The sequence below is a fragment of the Rhipicephalus microplus genome, chromosome X, assembly GCF_043290135.1.
Source record: "Rhipicephalus microplus isolate Deutch F79 chromosome X, USDA_Rmic, whole genome shotgun sequence".
Taxonomy (NCBI): Eukaryota; Metazoa; Arthropoda; class Arachnida; order Ixodida; family Ixodidae; genus Rhipicephalus; species Rhipicephalus microplus.
The window spans coordinates 65,755,006-65,775,406 of record NC_134710.1 but is presented as its reverse complement, the minus strand read 5'-3'; the positions used below and the strand labels follow the sequence as shown (position 1 = coordinate 65,775,406).

The following is a 20,401-nucleotide window of genomic DNA, read 5'->3' as shown; positions in this document are numbered from 1 at the left end:
TCATGACTACATGCCACGCTCATGGTGCGCTCGCGGTAGTTTCGCCAGCTTCACATATACCAAATTTGGTATTACGGGACGTGAATAGATGACGAATGCATATGACTGGTGCAAACATGATAATCATGACATAAAAGTGAAGCATCATAAAATTTGCGTCCGCCCCGTAACGTTGTGCTGATTTTAAAGTGACATATCAACCTTCCTCATTTGTGCTTTGCATATCATCGATTCTCCCAATACGTATAGGATCTGCCCCCCCCCCCCCCCCAATTTTTCCAGTTAATTTTTTTCCAGCAGCTGGTCGTGTTTCACCCTAAGCATTTGAGCACTGAAATTGTTATTGAGCACTGGAATCATCGTGCGCACTGCCGCGCGAGCGGTTTTGTGACGTGGTATTTTTTTGTATTTCGCGGGCATTTGTAATTAGCAGAAAAACTAATGCTCTACACATATAAAGTTCAAAGCTATGTAATCAGACGTTTTGCAAACTAATCTACATCTTTCTCATTTAAAAATTTCATTCATCTTCGTTTTTTTTCAAACGTTAGTTCATTAAACAGGTCAAATAAAGAATACTTCAGAACACAAAAAAATAGTCTAGCTCCAGGCAACTGTCAGCAACACGCATTTGGTCGTGTCGTAATTGCACGTGTCGGCATATTTTTAAACTCTGTCTAAAGTTATTGGGGCAACCCATATACGCGCGAAATGTGAAATGAATAACGCCGTCAGCGTAGGTATCACTGGACGGGTGTGCCTCAACCCCTAGAAGATGAGCGGCATGCGAGTTGTTGGGTACCGATACATGTGGTGAAAACATGCTATCGTGAGGAATGTGCCGGAACACTCAATTCATAGTTAGTCAACGATGAACTGCTCATACAGCGCTATGGCTTTTAATACCATCGCTGTTTGAATGGGCCGTGAACAAAAGACTGCAGAGAAGTGTTACAGCTATAGAGTTTTAAAATTTTTACAGATACGTCACGAGATGAAAAAAAGAAAAAGTAAACACATTTTAAACTTTTTTTAAAGACGAAAATATGGAACAAAAATTCACGTGCGAGATACCTTGCTCTGATGATTTGCGGTTTCTTATAAAATGCTTAAATGTCTCTGCGGAGAATGTTTGCTGGCAGTATATTCCGCATCGAGTGAGACCACAGTGGAATTTTGCGTCGGTGCAATGAAATATTGTACAATCAGGAATAATGATGTCGTACCTATGCTCGGCGAAAAAAAAAACTAAAGTAACTTGGGCACATTACATGAGCAATAGTTTCCAGCTGCAAGAAGGCTCAGTGTCCTGGCTATGTCATGATGCATCGGTCTGTGAACAGCTCATTCGCACTGCCAGCAGAGCTAGATTGATTCGGACGACCTTCACCCGTAGAGAAACTAGGAATATTGCAGTTATTCCATGCATACGTTCTGCTCAGTCTGAAAGGAAGTTGAGAAGCGATACGAGGTGAAGGGTGTATTTTCCGCAGCATATGCTTGGTAACATTTTTTCCCCGTAGATATCAAAAGGTAGCAAGGGTCTGCAGCGGGCAGAGAAAAGTATACTAGAGGCATGCCAATTGTTCTTTCAATTGTTGTGCAAGAGTTGCTACTCGAATTCCTCTTGTGGTCACATGTACACATTAGTCAGACTGGTTGACGTATCAACACGAATCGCAGAGAGCATCAAAATTTATTCATTGAAGCCATCACAACGCACCTCGCATTTTCAGTTATCCAAATGCAGTGCCATCTTTCAAGGCCTAGTAATCTTGCTCAGTCAGCCTAACAAGACCACGCGAAAAATATCGGAGGCTTATCAAGGACACCGCACCTTGTTTAAGCCGATTAACTTTCGCTATAGCTACAACACAAGAAACTTAACACGAAACTTAATTTTATTGATGAACTGTATAAACACGTGCTTCGGTTGCTAGTTTCTTTGTACCTCTTTGTGACATGTGCGATGCAGCCCCACTTTCTTATAAATGTTTGTCAACACGTTCGATAACCCCTTTAGTACTGAGTGAGAGTTTCCGGTGTATGCATATTTATTTCTTGGTCCTACCTCTTTCTTTTTGCCCTGAAGGCTTTATTCCAACGCGCAGTTGCAGTTCCAATGAATGTTTGTAGACTCATATGCTGCGAACGGCACGCAGTAGTCAAGTCAATGTAGTTTATTTTACGAAATATCACTTATTTCTAAAGCTCTCTTTAAATATGCCAGAACCCTACAATTTACTCGTAAACAACGTCAAAGGACACAATGATTCCGAATGCAGTCGTCAATTGATGGACAGTTCTTGCACCTTTTAGGCAACCAAGCTATACTGTTTTTATTTATGCCGAAGGCATACTGACAATAAGGGATAATAATTAACGGACTTTTCGGAGCCGCTCAGCTAATGGAACAGGGGAGCAAGTGCAAATCGTAGACAGGTCATCACACCCAAACACTAAAGTTTGTGAGTGAATCACGCAGTAATATATCACACCTTGCCGAGTTCACTTGATCTGAGAAGCGCTGGCACGGTGCAAACGGAAAGTTGAAGCGTCAGGCCCGCTCGCTCGTCGCGGTGGCTGTTGCGGCGTACCAACTTTTCCCATAAGCGCTTGCGCACCCGTTGGCGGCGCTAGTGTGCTTGCAAAAGGTTTATTTGTAGAAAATAGGACCTCCTTTGCAGGAGCACCAGCTCACGTTTTAATTGAAAAAGTGAGAGGCCTTAAACACGTCTTGAATACACGCCGCATTAACACAAGCCTCTCATGTTCCTGTTGTGGACAGTCGTGCAGCAGGAAACGAAAGAGCCCTTTATTGCATGATGCCGGTGTATTTGTAAAGAGGCAGGGCAGGCTTGCGCATGCGTAGTCACTGCAATGCTTGATGACGTTGCACCTGGGCACATCTTCCTTCCTTTGAAAAAAAAATAAACAGAACACAAAATGTTTAAACGAAGGCACATTGAAGAAACAATTCAAAGTTCAATTTGCACTACATCCGCGGAACAGTTTCTGTTGGGCGCTCTGGGAGAGGATAGCGTTGTGGCGATCTTCGCAGTCTTGTGCTTCGACGCAGCGCTTCTCGAGGTGCTTGCTGCTCGGTGGTGCACGGCTGCTGGCTGGAACGCGCGGTCGCTGTAGCGCTTTCTGGCTGCTGTGAGAAAACCTGCCCATTTGTTGACCTGAGGTGTTCTCTCGTGCGTCGTAGATGCTGGCCGTTCTCAGTCGCAACAATATAAGAGCGTGCTGTACTTGCCAGGCCCATGACGACTGCTGGTGCCCAGGTCTTGTTGTATCGTAAACCGATACTGTGGACCCACTGTGCCCTTCCGGTAGATTCCGCGTTGAGCTGTTGTAGAAGACGCGTTGTTTTCGCCGTATTTCGCCGAGTCGCTTTCGGCCAACTTCGGTTGGCACGGTTTGGAGTTCTAGGTGGCAGTATTGATTGATATGTGGGGTTTAACGTCCCAAAACCACCATATGATTATGAGAGACGCCGTAGTGGAGGGCTCCGGAAATTTTGACCACCTGGGGTTCTTTAACGTGCACCCAAATCTGAGCACACGGGCCTACAACATTTCCGCCTCCATCGGAAATGCAGCCGCCGCAGCCGGGATTTGAACCCGCGACCTTCGGGTCAGCAGCCGAGTACCTTAGCCACTAGACCACCGCGGCGGGGCTAGGTGGCAGTATAGTACGGGCAGCTTGGTCCTCGTCTGTCGACCCACGGGCCATTGGACAGGTGACTTTAGGCGGTCATCCCTTGGCATGTTTCTCCATTCAAGCAGGCCGCTGTAGAACTCCAGTGTTCCAATCCAGCACTTCTTCAGTAGTTTCTTTGCTTCTTGGACGGCCCTTTCAGCCATGCCGTTACCGCGAGGGTAATGCGGACTGGAAGTGACGTGGGTGATGCCCAGCTGCGTTGAAAAAATACGGAAGCACGCGCTATTGAATGGGGGACCATTATCGCTGCATATCTTTGCTGGTATGCCGTGTGTGGCGAAGATTTGCATGCACACGTTTGTCACTGCTTCTGCCGTAGTTCGATGCATCTGCTTGATCTTGAAAAAAAAAGAATAGAAATCTAAAACAACGAGGTACTCATCGCCTTCGTGGTAGAAAAGGTCGATTCCGACTACTTGCCACGGCAAAGTAGGTATATCGGGACTAAGCATTGGTAGTTTGGCGTTCCTGCTCTTGTATTTGTGACAATGTTGACACGCCTTCACTAGAGCTGCAATATCCGCCGACATGCCCGGCCAGTACATAACCGCTTTGGCTCTTGCCTTCATCTTTTCTTCACCCCCGTGTGCCGCGTGAAGCAAACGAAGTACTTCTTGCCTTTTTGCCGGCGGAATGACCAACTTCTTGCTTCTTAGGAGAAGGCCATCTTCGACGTGAAGTTCGTCGCGATAGTTCCAATACGCTCGTGCGGTTTCAGACACTTCAAGCTTGTTCTCAGGCCATTCTGTGCTTGAATATCTGCACAGTGCGGTCATTGTTGCATCCTTGAGTACTTATTCCCGGATTTCCTGCAGTTGCCGATCAGACTGGAAGAGAAGAGAGCGTGCACATGAAAATCCAGTGATTCTTTTTTCAGCTCCTTCTGGTTAGGAAAACGCGAGAGTGCATCCGCTAGGAACAGTTCTTTTCTTGGTTTGTAAATCACTTTTATAGGAAACCTCTGAAGGGAGAGTCTCGTACGCTGCAATCGTAACGGGCACTCACATAGTGGTTTCCTAAATATTGACTAGAGGGCGGTGATCGGATTCGACGATTACCTCTGGCTGCCCTAGGATGTAGTCTTCAAACCTTGCGCACCCGGCCGTAAACAATGGCTAGCAGCTCTTTCTCGATTTGGGCGTATTTCTTTTGTGCTTCGGTAAGCGAACGCGACGAGTAGACGATTGGGTGTCCATTTTGCAAAATAACTGCCCCTACCCCTTTCTGGCTTGCTTCCACGAACAACGTCAAGGGAACACCTTTCGCGAAATAGGCGAGAACAGGTGCTTTTGTTAGGCAAGCGCGAAGCGTATGGAAGCTTTCTTGGGCCTCTTGTGTCCAGACCCAGGCCGTGTTCTTCAATAGCTCCCGAAGGGGTGCAGATAGTGAAGACATGTTGGGGATGAAACGCGCCACAAAGTTCATCATCCCGAGAAAAACCTACAGTTCCTTACAGTTTTGTGGTGGTGGCACTTGCGAGATGTCGTCTACTCTACCGGGATCCAGGCAAAGTCCTTCTTGCGGGAGGATATGACCCATGTATCGAACTTGCGGCTGAAAAAATGTCACTTTTTATTCAGCTTTAGGTTGTGCTCTCTGCAGCTTGCGAACAAAGCTGCTAGATTTTTGTCATGCTTTTCTCGACAGTTTCCCCATACGAGAATGTCATCCATTACAACGGAGACACCACTCAGGCCTTCAACTACCTGGTGCATTGCCCGCTGAAAGACTTCTGGAGCCGAGGCAATCCCGAAGGGCATGCGCAGAAATTTGTAGCGGCCGTAGGGAGTGCTCATGGTACATAATAATGAACTTTCTTCGTCTAGCCTAGTTTGCCAAAATCCTGAAGATGCATCTAGCGTTAAAAAGTACTTTGCCCCATGCAGGCGCGGAACTACATCTTCTAATGTCGGCATATGATAGTGCTCCCTCTGTATGGCCTTTTTTAGGTCCGGAGGATCTAAACAAATGCACACTTTATCATTCCTAACTACTACGACCATGTGACTTACCCAGGCAGTAGGTTCAGTTACCTTTGCAATGACGAGGTCACGCTCCATTTTATCGAGCTCTTGTTTCACGCGTTCTTGAAGAGCAACCGCAACTCGCCGAGCTGGCTTGATGCTGCCTCGTGCACCTGGCTTGAGCTCGATGTGGTACAAAACACCCTTCAGCTCCCCGAAGCCTTGGAACACATCTTCAAAACCGGCACTTGGGTCCTGGCTTGGCTGGGCATCGACCGCGCGTACGCGGGATACTAGTCTTAGCGCTCTGCAACACTGCCACTCACTGTTACCGGCACGAACTTGGGTACGATGAAAAATTCCACTTGACAAGTCTGAGCCATGTACGAAGTCGGTAACGTGATTTTACTCAACGCCGTTTGCTTGTGGCCGAAAAAAGCGCGCAAGGTAATCGAGCATGGCTGCGCCGACATGTACGAAGTCGGTAACGTGATTTTACTCAACGCCGTTTGCTTGTGGCCGAAAAAAGCGCGCAAGGTTGTCGAGCATGGCTGCGCTGACTGCGTAGTTAGTTTCCGAAACGTCGCCTCAGGCATGACACAGCAGTTAGCTCCCGTGTCAATTTTGCATTAAACCGCTGAACCTGCGATAACAATTTCCGCCGACCAACGGTCCTCATTGGAGATAGCATACGATTCTAGGGCTTGTAGAAAATACTCGTCTTCAACTCCCAAAACGACCTGCTTTACTTCGCGTGTGGTCAATCTAGGCGCTCGCTTTGGCTGACGGCACACACGAGCGAAATGATTGCTTCTGCCGCAAATGTTGCAGCGTTTGCCCTGCGCCGCACATTTCCCATATTGATGTTTATCAAGACCGCAGCACGTGCAAGGCGTTGTATTTTCTGTGACTGCGGCAATTGTGAGGTTGTCCGTTCGGGCTCCGATTTCTAGTAGCTGTTCTTTTGCTTGTTTCCTTGCGCGGCACATTTACTTTTGAAAACAAGGGGTATTCTGAGAGAAGCTTCTTCTGGAAATCCTTATCTTTGACGCCGAGAATTATCCTGCTTCGAATCAGCCGTTCCTCAAGCTCACCGAACTCGCATCTCCCCGAGAGGATTCGCAGCTCCGTGAGCCAGTCATTGAACGACTCTCCCTCTTGTTGGTCCCTGGAGCCAAATCGTAATTCGTTAAAGGTGAGGTTCCCAGACGGCTTGAAATTCACCTCGAAGTTTGCTGAAATAATTCCGAGGTCTTTTTTTATCGTCTTCGCTGTCAAACTTAAAAGTATAGAATGTTCTTCTCGCGTCTTCGCCTATTGTCATCAAAAGGGTTGCGGCTTGAACATCCTTAGGCTGCTGGCTTAGTCCCGTCGCCGTAGCAAAAAGACAAAACTCACGTTTCCATGTGGTCCAATTGTAAAACATGTCCCCACACAAGTCTAGTGGCCTCGGTGGCTGCAGCAGCGTTGACGCCATTCTCGCGACGGGCGTTTGCGACGGGTCAGTGGGTTCATTCATTGCCGCCTGACGGTGGTATCAAACGAACCACTTCTGACACCATGTGGACAGTCGTGCAGCAGGAAACGAATAAGCCATTTAATGCATGATGCCGGTGCATTGGTACAGAGGCAGGGGGCAGGCTTGCGCATGCGTATTCACTGCAATGCTGGATGACGTTGCACCTGGTCACACCTGTGAACATGAGACGCTTGTGTTTGTGCGGTGTGTATTCGAGACGTTTTTAAGGCCTCTCACTTTTTTTAAGTAAAACGTGAGCTGGTGCTCTTGCACAAAAGGTCCTATTCTCTTATTCTCTACCAAATTAAAATACTGCTTTGCATGCAAATCGTAGACAGCCCATTGCACCAAAACAGGGCCAGCAGCTGGAAGAAAAATTAACTGAAAAATCTAAACGGCAACGACGAACGGAATGATTTTGAAATACCTATCCGCGCACTTCACTAGCCATTTTTTTTTGAAGCTGTGATGCCAACTAACACATATTTCTCAACTTTGTCACAAAACTGACAGGCGCTACAGCAGAATACAGGAGGCACTAGCCATTTTTTTCAAGCTGTGATGCCAACTAACACACATTTCTCAATTTTGTCACAAAACTTACAGGCGCTACAGCAGAAGACAGGAGGCAAGCTTCAGTTATTAACGTACACGTAAATTTCAAAACATGGGTGTTTAAGCTTGTTGCCCGCATTCAAAATACGGCTACATTGGCTATGAATTTATTTTGATAAAGTATAGTAAGGCCACATATAACAAACTATTTTAATTTTTTGCACATTCATGTCGACGGAACATGTATGTTGAACCTCACAGCCTCGAGGCATGTCTGTGTACTGATCGTTTCATAAGAACGAAGTTTTACCGCGACATCAGATGAAGACCGAGGTGGTAAATCCTGAATCAGCTTATCGAAATCGAAAGTGCCTTCATAACAGAATATTCTCACTGGCGAAAGCCTTCGATCTCATTTAAGCAGATCCTGGCCTATAGCGATGTTGTGGTAGAAAGTTCACGCGTACGCGCTTCTCGGTCACGATCGAACTTAATCGATATCGAATTTGAGCGGGACCATCGTCAATATCGATTGTGTTCTAAACCATCTGTGTGACAGTTTTTTTTTCTTTCTTTCGGACTGATTTTTAATAACACTATGCGGGTCAGCATGCACGCAGCGTCTATAGCTCTGCAGTAATTGAGAGGCTTTGGACACTCTACGGCACGTCATGCTTTGGAATAATCTTGCTTAAAAGCCGCACGTAATCTAAGATGCATTGGTCTGCTTTAAAAACTGACTCCATTGCCTAATTAAACTCATACCATTCAACGTTACGAGATATCACAAAACAGCCATCGAGGAATTAGAAGCAACCGTTGAGCAGCACAAAAGTATTGGTTCCTGCAGTTTTTTCAGGAAAAAAAAAGGGGGGAGGGGGGGGTAGCATAATAGGTTTCATCTCAATATTCACATGCGTAGGTAACTTTAAAGTAGTTCTGTGTTTGATACAGTTCAAAACGAAGAAGAAAAAAACCTGGTCAAATGTACCGTGTTGCAAAAACTCTAACCTTCAAAACGATGTTATTGAACCTTCTCGCGTAGTTTCGCTAGCTCAAAGGCCGTCCGAAAAAGTAGTCGCGGGAAAGTAGAGGTACAGTCCAGTCTCACACTTAGGGGAAATCTCGGAATGCGTGCCATCGTGGGGCGGCCAGCGCTGCAGCCGCGTGGGCAGAGACCCTTGAGGGCATAGTGTCGAACCACGTCGTCTGCTACAACGGCACGGGACCGCAGCAGTGTCCGCACCACATGCCATGCGGTACGACATTTGTGAAACAGAGTGTACGTCCCGAAATTCAGATTGAGCGGCTGCAGCGCTAATGTATCTGCCATCGTACGCTGCTGAGTGCCACAAACGTGGTGCATCGCGCCATGCGCCACGGTGTGTCGGCAGCCCCGAAGGATATGCTCGCACAGCGGCGCCTCGGTCGGCCAAACATGGCGGCTCCATATACGAGTGCTGGAAATTGCGGTCTTAGCGAGGTCTCCACAGCATACTGGAACCAGCCTTCGGAAGAGATTTGGTGGAAGACTGCCTGCAGACGCGCGAGACATCTGGACACATGCGAGTATGATGTGCGCTACGTAGGATAGCCTTGCAGACAAGCTCAGAGCCGACAAGACGCTACTACGTGCAGAAAGCGGTGCTGGCTGCATGGGTTTAGCATGACTGCCACCTGGGTGATTGCTGCTGCGTATCTGCTCTACACGCTAATTTATATAATAGGTAGTACTTGTTTTTTTTCTTTTGAGGAGCGACTGGATCTAGCAAACATTTGTTGTCCTGCCCAATCTTCCGGAATGGTGAAGTGAGCCTGGTGAGCGACCGATGGCACCGCTGCGAACTACGCCTGCATAACGTTAGAGCGGGGATTCACACGCTTTCGTGGCCCGGTGCCGCATAGAAACCACCGTCGAGGTAAAAGTCGGCAAAGAAGCAGTTCAGTTGATCATGTTGTGCGTGGTGGCCAGCATCGCTGTTCGTTGCCGTGGGTTTTCGCTTTTAACGATGATTTTAAAAGCACGGCGGTTTCTCGTTTAGGCCTGCGGCTGCTTGTCTCTGTGGTGAGTGCTGCGCAATAGTGAAGCACTCTGTGCGTCTGTACGATCGTCCGACCGTGAAAAGGGCGCTAATTTTCACAACTATCCTAAGGGCCCGAAGCTGAGGTAGAAGTGGATAGTCAAGCTCGGAATGGGGAAGCGCCCCACGCCTTCATCGACCGTGTGCAGCAACTGCCAGCAAGCACTTCACTGACAATCGCGACTTCTGCTATGGCCGCCGTACGAGCCACTCTTCTGTAAGCTTGTAACCGTGTTTGAATGCCTCGCCTGTACTTCAACCATATATTGAACGCAGGCTATACAAAACATAGGCGACTGACACCAGGTTCGGTGCCGTCCCAAACATCATCGCGAAGTCAGGGAGCCGATGACGCTGCCATCGAATCGCCTCGGGTAAGCGCGCCTTGTGAACGCAGCTTAGTGGCGCAGGATATCTGAGACTTTGGCTCTATTTGGTTGGTGTACGTACTGTAAGCTCCACTGTTAGGGGGAACACGTGAGATCGCAGCCGGCGGGCAGCACGGCGCCAGCTGGCGGCGAGATTTCTGAATGCAGTGCATGCTCATAAAATCGTAAAGGTTGCGCACATCCAGTTTTCATTGTGTGCTACTTCCCCTCCTGTGGGCATGAAAGTGTTGGAAAGCACTTTCGTATTTTCGCTGTGCAATTTATCTAGCTGTCACTCTGCATGCTGCTCGTAGAATTTCCAGCAAGTGCGACAAATGTACGGTTTCATTTATTGCCTCTGTTTTTCGCAGATGTTCACAGTTAAGCCTGTCATATTTTTCACATACCGCTCACTGCAACTGACTGCTTTTGATAATAGATAAGGCGATTGAAACCCGATGTAGCGAACATGGTAAGATCCCCCTTCGGCCATGAAATATCGGCTTATTAAGGAAGCAGAAGGCCCAGTTGGTATCAGTTTATTCACAGTGCGAAAACGAAAGGCGTGAAGGGCCATGGCTCCCTGGCGCTGGTCGACTGCATGGGCGGAGAAGTAGCAGACGACGCCGGGCACGCATTACTTTGATGAACAAATGCGCATGCGCCACACTTCTATATCTTCCCAGCAGTTAGCGATCCGCAGACCACCGGCGACGCACTCCCGCGTGCCCTCCAACAGTGGACCATACTGTACATATAAATGTAGTTTACTGATCGAGACAAGCGCGTGCCTAACGCACTTCTTATCAGCAATCCATAAGCAAAACCTGCTGTCAATGTTTAGTGCCGATTCTCTACATGTTTTCACCTTATACAGTGCACACACTTTGCGCGGTGCTCCTTAAGATTTTTGTTATGCCACGTACGCGAACAGTAACCCCACCCAACTTGTCTTTGCCATGTTATTCTCTCTGGCCCTGTGCGTGGTATGTATGTAATTAGCGATAACTATTTGTTGCCTTCTCATACCCAAGCGATGGCCCTACCCTGCGCATGTGGTGTTAATATGATCCGTGATATCCCTCTCACTGAACCAACATTACGGGGACGAACTGCAGTCAATTGCATCGACCAGGGGGTGCAACAAGGCGGCACTTTTCCCCTCCCTCAGCCACACCAGCATCTGTCCCTCAAAACCCCCCTTACTGCGATACAACACGGGCTTGCGCCCTCAACACGAAACCCTGCGGACTCCCATGACAGCGATGCGAGCACGATTATGTAAAATTTGATTATTTGATGATGCACCTGTAGCATATATGAACGGTCGATCAACTGCTGAAGCAGCAGTTTAAACAGCTGCCCTACAGTAATTATCTCATGTGTTCATTGCGAATGTCAGAGTGGCAGAAATCGGCGATTACCACAGATTTGCTCACGTTCGACGTCACTAGCATTGCACTGCAGAAAATAATATTCTAAGGAAAAAGGAGGCGTGCCCCTCTCTTCAGAATTGTTGTGAAAGACACGCGCAGACGAAGCACACCGGCACAGCGAAGTACTTCACAATTGCGCAGCACTGGATTGCCGAAGAGAAAATAATATATTCGCCTGTAGCACACTGTGTCCAAAGAAACTAAATGACCATGAATCATCACGAACTCGATCGCCACGGAGACGTTGAGTCGCGGTTTCGCAAGTCCACTTGTTTTCAGGACCAGAGCCGTGACGTTGATGCGATCTCTGTTGACGGCCTCGACTGCACATTCAACAACGTGGCCTGCGTCGTACCCCACCGCACCGTCCATAAGACACTGCGACCTTTCTACATACTTGTAGATGCTGGAGAAAGGCACCCTTATTGAAGTATCAAAACAAACATCCGAACTAATTATTTTTTTCGTATGGCGGGAACTACAGCTGGCTAGTGCGAACACTCACACAAAATCACTCTCTTACCAGCAATGCTGTCAGCCATTTTCGTGCTCGTCGGCCATCTGAAAAATCTCTTTCTTGAACCTGTCGATGGGGCCGCAACTACAAGTTCATAATTAAACTCAAAAACATTCGTTGCAGGCGTTAGTTGACCCTCGCGAGCAGTGGCGTACCAACTTTTTCGAGAGTTGTGAGGCAAACCTACCTCATTCCCCAGATAATATATATATATATATATTGTAAGCACATTCCAAGCATTTGATCGTTCTCACTTGCAGATACCCATCATCATCGTCCTCTCTCTTGGTGTGGTTCTGAGCCGAGCCAGACATCGCAGAATAAACGCTTCTGCTCGCCCTGCCTGCTCGCCGTACCTAGTCTGCCTGCGTCTTTCAGAGTGGTGGAAGTGCCGGGGTAAGATCCCGACGTCCTCCTACGTTCATTTCCCACCTGGAGCTCCGATCTGGTCGCCGATTGCACCCAGCCACCCACACAGGTATGCAGACATCGGACCTAACGCCTAGCCCTAACGCTACAGCCCCTACGCCGGCGGCTGCCCGCTCTTCATCTACTGTCACCAGCCCTCAGCGCGAACCGCCCGTGTTCGCGCTGAGGGCTGAGGGCTGAGGGCTCTTTCAATATATATATATATATATATATATATATATATATATATATATATTATCTGAGGAGTGAGGTAGGTTTGCCTCACAACTCTCGAAAAAGTTGGTACGCCACTGCTCGCGAGGGTCCACTAACGCCTGCAACGAATGTTTTTGAGTTTAATTATGAACTTGTAGTTGCGGCGCCCTTAGTCAAATTCCCGCCTCAGATACCACGCTCATCTTGCTATCACGCCTCCTTCTCTGATTTTGCTTTGACGGTTAACATCTACAGATACCACAATAGTTCATTTAGTAAACATATCATGAATGTTAGTCGTCGGAATGGAGATGTACCAAATTTCAACAAAGATACATCCACGTTTAACGGGGCTATGCCTGCCTAACCTCAAAAGGCAAACTCCGCAATCCCTCCTTTATCAATACAGAGCAAACATTTGATTACCCCTGTAAACGCGCGTTTTACTCTCGTGTAGTATGCCCATTCCCATGATGGATAGAACAACCATAATTTTTCAACGAATGATTGCTGTTATATTTTTTCACAATAAATATTACACTTTCTTGCATATATTCAGAATTGTGTGTATTATAATTTCCCTTGTTTGCTAATAGTCAGAACACTGTTTCTGATGTGTGAAATTAATATTGTTACATCTTATTTTATATTACTACATTTAGCTTTTTTCAACTTCTCAACTCTTTGTTTAAAATTGTATAATTTGTCCTGTTAGAGGCGTACTAGATTGTTTACACTTATTGTACGTATTTGTATTTCTTAGGGGGCCCCCAGGCACCTGCATAAACACGCCAATACCAATGTTGCAAACAAACTTCCCTTTGAAAGAACAAAATGTGGGTGATTAAAACGTTAACCTATCCCTCGTTGCTTCCTTTTCAAATGATCGTTAGCTGTATATGATTGGTGTAAACAGTCTGTAATGCACATAGCACCAGCTTGTTACGCGAGACAACAAATGACACGAAAATGATCCATCGCGTAATGACCACTTATGCATGACCACGTAAGAAAATAGGAGAATAAATTATTTTTCATGCGGCATATTGTTTGCAATTCATTCTATGGCATTTAAAATTTTGTGTGCCACAAAATCACTTACATGTTACATGACGTTACGTGCTGGAGAGCGTCTCCTTCTAAATGTAATTCAAGTATAGGCTAGCTGACAATCACATAAGCAGCGGCTACTTATAGCAGCTGGTGAGATGGATTATAAGTATAACAATATATTTTCGCTTGCAGCATAACGATGTTTAGTTGTATGTGCGCTTATACATCTCTGTTAGCTCGTACTTGTTGAGAGAAAGAAGAATAGAGAGAAATAAGCAGCGCTGCACGTGTGTGCTTTTTGGTGCACGAGATGTAATTTGAGCTGTAAAGGACAATCCAAGTTAGTGGAAGCTAACTAGCCCGACTCTTAACTAAGCCTCCATAGTGCTAAAAACCATGGTTTTTCACCTTCTCTCTGGTCCGATGGGGTCAAGTTGCGAGGCAAGCTTCAAAGCTGAGCTTCTTACTGACTTCGAGTTCACTGCTTTATTCGTGGCAACTTTATAAGCAGCTGCTATGGCTCCAAGTTACCCTAAGCAAGGCTGATCAGGTTTATCAGAGACTAAAGCGGAAACAATTTTTGGCGTTTCAGTACGGAAAAACTTAAACATCAAAACCATTCGTCAACTCATCGGCTCGCAACAGCTTCGACAGAGCAGCGGTGATGATATAACCTTTTCGAGAAAAATTGTGTTTCAGAAGCAGCAAATGCTTCGTCCGGTCTTTAAATAGTTTGCTCGTTCCCATCTGTAACTGCATCTAGAAGTCACAGCAGAATAAATAAAAACATGAACAAACGATGTGTTATTGTAAGGCCCCTGTTCAGAACTTGCGTCCTCTGCAATTACCAAGACGCGAAAGTGTCTCAACCACTCACTCAATTACCAAGACTTGCCTCCTCTGCACAAGACGCGAAAGCATCGCATAGGCGAACCGCACCGCAAATACCCTACAATGAAAGTCATCATAGCGGAAATATTGGCAAAATTTCACTGTGTTGTAGCTATAGCCTCGTAACATCTTCATTCTCCCGCAAGAACAAAATTGAGTGATTGCTGTTGTGACGAAAAACTACATCTTACTCGTTGGTTTCCCCAGCGTGCAGCCAAGAGTGACCCCTGTCGAAAGTGGGGGGCTCAGCCCCCCCCCCCCCCCGCCACTTTTTTCAGTGGAAAAAATCGCGCCCCCCTTGCCCCCCCCCCCCCCCCCCCCCCCCGCGGCTGATACGCCTATGCTCGCGAGGCTGTTCGATAAAGTTCCTGCCTGAAGCTGACAGTCAGCCTACATGAGCAGCAACTGCTGCAACCCGGTTGAGAGCGGAGTCCCCGCTCTGACGTCACACGTGAAAGGGTGCCACTCGAAGATGTCGAGGACAATAGCAGGTGAGCCTGTTCTCGCGCAGTCACGTGCTATAGAGAAAGAAGAGAAAATGCACGCATAATATCATTTGGGAGTTATCTGCATCATACGAAAGCGTTGCCTCTCATTGGAACTCTATTTCCGGGCGGAATCGGTCTTTTATCTTCTCTATAAAACTCGTCAGCGTCATGAATGTGCGCTGTTGTCGTATATAGTGGCGCCTCCCTGCCGACGAAGTCAGCTGAGCGCTTGAGGAACGATAGTGAGCCTGATTTATTTTCTTTTTTGAGGAGGGAAGCTTCTTACTGCACTCCGCCGCTGCCGTAGCTCCCTACGCCGGGCAAGCGCACTCAGCTAAACAACAGGTGCGTGCTTCCGGCGTGCGGGAGCCCAGCGGCAGGTGGCTCGCGCTCCGCCACGCGCGCCGCACGGGCGCGTTCACACTAGAGAAGTGAAGTGACAACCAAAACGCCAGAGCGGCCGGAAAACCACAGCCACGCGCGTAAGAGATGTTCACATTCGTTCTGCCTAATTCCACCACCGCTGCCATCGCTAATTCGAGAACTCAATTTTCACTGCTTACTGAGAACTCAAGTTCGTACCGAATTTTAGATGACACGAGTGAACGCACCGGCAACAACGGCGGCGGATTCAATCAGCTGTACAGAAAAGCGAGACACGTCGGGGTACGCCGAACCGCTGCTGCTGTACCGCCTAATTGCAGAGTTCTCGGCGATCATAATCCTAACCAGGCTTTCGATGAACGCATCCTCGTGGAGGCCGTGAAACCTCGTCGTGCTGCACAGATAGTTTGCGATTTGAGCCGATGCGAGCCACCGCTGACACCTTCACCGCCATGTTGAAACTGCGGCCAGCTGGTTATGTCACGTGGTTTGATCTAGCACAGCGAAAGCCGTGAAGCGGAAACCAAATGCGGTTTCGCGGGGCGGGAAAATCGGTCTCGTATCGATTTTTTTCGTTCCGGCCGCGCGACATGGTTTTCCGGAGCTTAGACGGCGAAACGAGCCAGCTTCCAGAGAGTTTTGCCACTTTCGCTCTCTTCGAGGCTAATTGTGAACGCGCCCTTAGTCGTTTCCGCCAGCAAGCTCAGCCAATATTTTCCCCATCTACTCTCCACCCTACCTCCTTCATGAACGCCAGCAGCGAGATCAGGAACGTAGTCGTTGGCGTCCCGATTCTACGGAGCTTCACTCATCGGTTCCTTTCGTACACGGGACAACTGTTAGTTATTTAAGGCTTGACGTGCTCGTCGATGGTCGTTTGTCGTGACAGGTTCATTGGGGCGATTCCGTGACTCAGTCTCGCGGATTCCTGAGGTGAGTCGAGCGTAGGCAACGAGGCATATTCGCGGCACATTTCGTGTGCTATGCTGTGTTGTTTGCTCTTCTGTAAACGCAAATGGAATTTTTTTCGAAGAGCTCGTTTTTTTGTTAGACACATCCAAATTAATCCAGCAGACGAACAGGCCTGAGAAAGCATTGTAAACATTAATTGTTGTCTTTTACAGTAATGCAGTCATTCTGATAAAATTTTAAACAAGTTCATGTGGGCGACAAATCACCCTTTCCGTTGGTGGGATCCGAACCAATTAACCAAAAAGGTGGTTTTTGGTCCATTTTATTTCATTTAAATTTCAATCATCATTATCACGCTTGAGCTAAGGACAACAATTAATATTCCATATGCTTTCCCAGGCCTATAGCTCACTGCTGGATTAATTCTGTCGTTTCTATTTCTGATTTCTTTTCTCATTGATTCGGTCGTTCTGAGCACACCAGCGAGCTCGAGCCACGATGTCTTTTAACGGCTAAACCAATAGTAATGATAAATCGCCAACTGGCGTACTCTAAGAACTTACTGTACCGCGCATTTCGTACAAACAGTGGTATCGTGCACGTTGTCACGCCCCGCCCACGCCACATGTTTTCAGTTAGGTTAATCCGCAGTGTGTGTCTTCTGCGTATAATCCTATAAGGTATTCGTGATCTTCTATGGAATAGAACCAAATGCTTTTTTAATAATTCGCGATTACATGCATAATCCTCTCGAACCAAAACCACACTTTGGAACACCTTGCATGTGAGTCAGGCGAAAGCTTCCTTCGTTCTTGCCTTGGACGAACCAGTGCTGTGGAGTCGCTGTCTTCAACGGCACTGCTTTCAACACTACAGATTGGTACGTTAAAATCTATTTGGGTCGACGAGCTTGCCCCGCCGCGGTGGTCTAGTGGCTAAGGTACTCGGCTGCTGACCTGCAGGTCGCGGGATCAAACCCCGGCTGCGGCGGCTGCATTTCCGATGGAGGCGGAAATGTTGTAGGCCCGTGTGCTCAGATTTGGGTGCACGTTAAAGAACCCCAGGTGGTCAAAATTTCCGGAGCCCTCCACTACGGCGTCTCTCATAATCATAGCGTAGTTTTGGGACGTTAAACCCCAAAAATCAATCATGGGTCGACGAGCTTAGTGCCTTTATGCTGTCAGTTATACTGCAGTATAAAAATCGCTTAAATCTTGTCCCTATCCAGTGTCACTGCCACCCGTCAGAGGCAAAAAAATGTATCTTGTTTATAAGAGGCATACAACGAGGCATAACATTTTGTACATTCGAGAAATTATAGAGAATTCGATAAGGACGCTCCAGATATGTTCGAATCAGTTCATTCCGAGAAAACCCGTGCCACACAGGCCAATTCATTTGAACCGGCCACGTGGGGCACACATTCCGGTCAAGGCCTAAGTGCAGGAATAGAGTCTGCTACATACGACTTCTTTATTTTCTCTTTCCGCACTGTACGCGTGCTTGGGAGCCTTTGAAATACTGCCTTATCCGCATCAACGAAGTTAGAAGCGGCCATCAGAGACTCCTTAGAAGATCGTCTAGCCTAAATGTCGGGCTGCGGGGTGCGCAAATGGTTCCAGGGAAGAGCTCCCTGTCGTGGCTTGCATGGTTCGAGGAAAGTAAAATTTATTCGAGTGCGCGACGGATCACGCACTCAGGAGCGCATAATACTTAACGAAAGTTGCGATTGCGAGCAGAGAGTGAGAAAAAGAAATACAGGCAGCTAAAGTACCCTGCATTTGTTGGTGCTCGGAGGCAGAAATAAAAGCGTAGAAAGTGTAGGTGCGACGCGTTATATCAAAGCTGTGGCAATTCGACATCGGGGCTGCTTGGGCGACAAGCTGCTTCATGGCGCTTTTTTTTTTAATCTCTTGCCACATGTATGACCGAGGAAAAACAAGTAAAAACGGTCACACAGGTTCCCATGGGCAAACTTCTGGAAGCTTGCAATTGCTATTTTCAAAAGCAGTCCACAGAGACTAGAAACGTTAGTATTATTGCATGCATTTTCATGGCGGTAAGATTTCCTAAGGACATGTGACATTCAAGGCTGTTTACGACACGCTTGCCGTTTCATACTCATGTTTCGTGCAGCCGTCCAGTGCAGGCAGGCTACGCATTCAGCACTCGTGCAGACTTACTTTTTTTATCAGAGCTCATTCAACCAGCTATTTATAATTCGTCTATGATGGCACTAATGTGACTAAAGTGCTAAGAAGTATTGCGACTGCAAAATTTAAGTTTATATTCGGGTTTCGAGCCTTGCGTTCTGCTGCAACGGCTGTCACCACTGATGTCTCTGATATACTGAGAGTTTGTTACAACTGAACCGCGAATAATTATAAAAAACTAAATTAGCACAGCTTGCTCTGAATCGCGCAAGGCTCAGGATATGCGAAAGACACGCATGGCTGGAACTGGCTTGGCCAGGCATTTACCCTCTCACTTCTCTCTTTCTCACCCTTGGCTATACTGCACTGCAAATAGCTATGCTTGCTGTCTCTATTTATTTATTTATTTATTTATTTATTTATTTATTTATTTATTTATTTATTTATTTATTTATTTATTTATTTATTGCCCTTTCTATATTTCTCGCTTCCTCTTTCTATATACTTTTCCCTGTCTTTGTTTCTCTCTCTCGTTCATCTCTCTCTTTCTATGCTATCTCCGCTCCTCTTCACCCTCACATCTCTCCTCCTCCCAAACAATTTAGTTTTCCCCTCTCTATACTATACTCTGCTGTACAAGGTTGTGCTATGCTCTGCTACGCTGCCTGGGTATCCAAGTGGTGAGGACGCTCGTTTTGAGATCATGGGAGCACGAGTCAGACTCTCACCTCGCCCCCAAATTTTATTTTGCCAATATTTTCTCTTTCTCTCTCCTAGTAGTAGTTCACTCACCCATCAGAGTTATTGCATCCCCCACCGGACAAATAGGCGCACGTTCTCTGGGAGCGAAGTGGAAGAGGGTGAAGATAGCACGCCCTACTTATTTTAAAATAATTTTCTATCTACGACACACGACAAACGTCAGCAATAACAGCTTTGTTGTAATATCCCTTTCGATCGTACAATTGATAGTATCCTTCCGATAGCATGACGGTTTCGGGCACCTGAAACACTCTTTTCCAACAAGGGGCTCATAGTTTGCTGGCACATAAAGTGACGTGCACCAGAGACAAAAGAAACCACCATCACACATAAGCCGTTAACTGAAGCTATCCAGTACACATACCTGCTCCGTCAGTAACAGCAAAACTCCTTTCCTCAGCTGCTAAGCGAATAAATTTGTACAGGAAGAGCAGACATGGCGTGCCTTTGTTTCCCCCTTGCTAGGAAGCGCAGCCACTATTACAAAGAACACACAACACAAGAACACACAACACAAGCGCTTGTGTTGTGTATTCTTTGTAATACTGGCTGCGCTTCCTAGCAAGATGGATCCTTACCAACTGGCCCGATACAATTGTTTATTGTGTTTCCCCATTTTACATGACTGGCAGACACGCGATTACGTTGGACGTCTGTTCAGTTAGAACGTTTACGACCACTGATGCATTACTTTTTGACGCATTCATGAGGCATCAATATAATATAAACGTGAAATACTTCCGTCGGTTTGGCGTAACGTTTAAGGTTAGAGCCTGAATGTGTAAAGACACCCATTTATGTATTCTTGACAACGCATGCGAGTAACTTCAGTTATCTGATAAAGCAGTCGTTGCGAAAATACTTAACTCTGCGTTGTTTACTCAGCCAGTTGTGGCAAATATTTTGGTAATGATGCCGCGCCAACAGCTATGAAAACTATTGAGCACACTGTTTTTTTTTTTTAGTAT

At 46.9% G+C, this 20,401-nt stretch overlaps 2 protein-coding genes across 2 annotated transcripts in view; one reads left to right on the top strand and one right to left on the bottom strand.

Annotated features, from left to right (window-relative positions):
- The window catches only part of LOC142775574 (uncharacterized), a 122,367-nt gene that overhangs the window by 4,460 nt on the left and 97,506 nt on the right, over nt 1-20,401 (top strand). The window contains exon 2 of the mRNA XM_075877035.1: nt 12,427-12,644. The gene's annotated coding sequence lies outside the window, so the exon portion shown is untranslated. The remainder of the gene's footprint in view (nt 1-12,426; nt 12,645-20,401) is intronic.
- The window catches only part of ImpL2 (Ecdysone-inducible gene L2), a 141,230-nt gene that overhangs the window by 31,401 nt on the left and 89,428 nt on the right, over nt 1-20,401 (bottom strand). The gene's annotated exons all lie outside the window — the stretch shown is intronic.